Raw genomic sequence first — 2,643 nt, 5'->3', positions numbered from 1 at the left:
AGGCATCAACGACAGTTTTGGGTAGCATTCATGAAGTAACATGTTTCATAATAATACACTAATCAGCCACCCTGCTGCTGAAATGGCCCACGGTCGCCACCGTAGCTGCTGAAATTATCACTGAGATAAAGCTCTGTCAAAGAGAAACTGACACTCTCCTTCCCACGACGTTCGTGTTACAAACAGTGCTTCATTGTAAGATGTAACATCATAGGAGAGCTGTCAGTATGTTTTTTTGCAGCGCTGTGTGTTTGTGTTAGAGATAATTTCTGCAGTTACCGTGGGCATCCTATGTACGAGGGGCGTTCAAGTCAAACCGGGACATTTCATTTTTCGCAAAAGTAAAGTGAACTTACACGCGAGAAATTAGTTTTATTTTTGAACGTAATCTCCAGCTGCACTAATGCACTTGTCCCAGCGTTTCACGAGGGCTTGGATGCCAGCAGCGTAGAAATCCTTACCGGAGCGTAGCAGTCATGATCGGACCGCATTCTTGACCTCGTCGTCGCAGCTGAAGTGGCGGCCCTCAAGGAACGCCTTCATCTCGGCTGTCTCGGAACCGTTTGCACCACTCAAAAGCTTTGCTGCGGCTAAGTGTATCGTGGCCATGCTGAGCCTGAAGTCTTCTATGAATTTCAGATGACTTTACGCCTTCATTCACGAGAAACTTCATGACAATTCGCTGTTCGATGTGCGCGCTCACCTCGTTGTCGGCCATCTTGTCCAGCACGTGTCGTCTGTTTTGCACAAACTTTGGACCACCACGTGGTGAACGCGAAGGCCTATCGCGTGTGAAAATGACGAAAAAGAAGTAGCGCGAGCCATATGTACACTCAGGAGACAGAAAGTCCCGGTTTGACTTGAACACCCCTCGTATAAATGCGAATACGTGGACCAACCGACGTATATGTCGTCGGCTGTGCGACCTTCGGTCTTTCAAATTTTCTCTTCTTCGTTTTTCTTTTTCTTCTTCTGCTCTGTCATATGTAACGCATTGCTAAAGCAAACTACCTGAGCTCAGCTCTAGCACGTATTCGTGTGAACAACGCTGGGGCATAATTCCCAACGTGTGTGTGTGTGTCAACTTACATAAGCCCCTTATACGATAGTCACACGCAAACGTAATGAAACGGAATGCCGGTAAGTTCACCTCCTCACTAACCATCATCTTGCATGGCGTCGTTCTCTCCTGGCCCGTTGAAAACAGGGGCGTGTTGAAAAAACCGTGTCATTCGGGACGATATGGTTGGTCAGGAGGTGAACTTACTGCCATTCCGTTTGATGCATTAAGTTTTCCGGGCGCCTAGAGTAGGCTACTAGAAAGTAAAGCACCAGCCACACTCATGCTGGTCAGAATGAAAAGAACATGCCAAGCTGGCTTTCTTTGTGAATTTGAAATAAAAGAAGCAAAAACGATACTGACACAGTATCTAAAAATCGCCAATGGGTCGAAAATGAGTCGAACTCTCTGTTTGCACTTGCTCTGTCTTTGTTCCACAGACACTTCACTCTAACGCCAACATGGTAGCACGGCGGCGGTCAGTGCTGACACAATAACGTGCCCTTTACACATAAAGACTCTGAGCGCACGATCGCACCATTCCAATCCAACTACATACCATGTAGTGTCGTTAGCTGATTAACGTGTATTCGACTGGTAATGAATAATTTCTATTACTTAAATAACTTAGGCGAAGGTAGCAGGCTTGGTTGACTGTTATTCCTGGTGATATTCTGCGAACAACCCGGAGGGTGAGTTAAGCCCCCCCGACATGAGCTACGTGCGGGGAAAGTGAACCCAAACCAGTAATTCATGGCTATGCTCTTCTTGTAACCGCTGCTAACCTTGTCTTTCATATCGCACAAACCCTTTCAAAAACTTGAACGACCACTGACGCCCTCCTGTCTACTTCAAGCACTGTAACAAACATAGAAGCTTGTTTTAACCTGCCTGTTGTGCTTCATTCGCACCCGTCGCCCCCTGAACCGGTTCGGGAACCGAACCGTTTGGAAAGAACCGGTTTGAACCATTATAATTGCCTTCTGGAGCTGAACCGGGACCGAACCCTAATCGCCGAACCTAAACCCTAACCGGACCGTTAACCGTTTCGGTTCGACTCTCTGGTCAAAAGTACTTTACAAAAGTACGAGTACATCTCAGTTACAGTAACAGAGATCTTATGCAATAAATTATTTAGCCATTTTGGAGTACTATGCACACCAATGGTGCATGGTTAACTTTGAACCCAGATCAAGGGTTAATAATAATTGAAGTCAGCCCTCAAGTCCTTCTATACAAATGTTAGTTGGTGACGTGATAATGAATCAGTTACAAGTACTCCGTTTAGCAAAACAGAGTTAATTAAGTGCTAAATCCCAAGCTTGGTACAAATATTAATTGACATTTGGAAACGTGGTCACTAAGAAGTATACTAAAAGGTTATGAACATAGTTCAGCTGAATGACACTGACGAAAATTATCTTACTTACTCCTCACATATACAATTGAGACATGAGAATAACCTACAAATACATCTATGCCCGCAAGTTACTTAACCCTCCAGGAACAAACTAGGAATTATAATATGGTGTGACAGCAAAGAAAAAGCAATGAGAAAAACTTGCAGCAAGCACGAAATGAAA

The sequence above is a fragment of the Ornithodoros turicata genome, chromosome 5, assembly GCF_037126465.1.
Source record: "Ornithodoros turicata isolate Travis chromosome 5, ASM3712646v1, whole genome shotgun sequence".
NCBI lineage: Eukaryota > Metazoa > Arthropoda > Arachnida > Ixodida > Argasidae > Ornithodoros > Ornithodoros turicata.
This window is presented reverse-complemented; position numbering follows the sequence as displayed.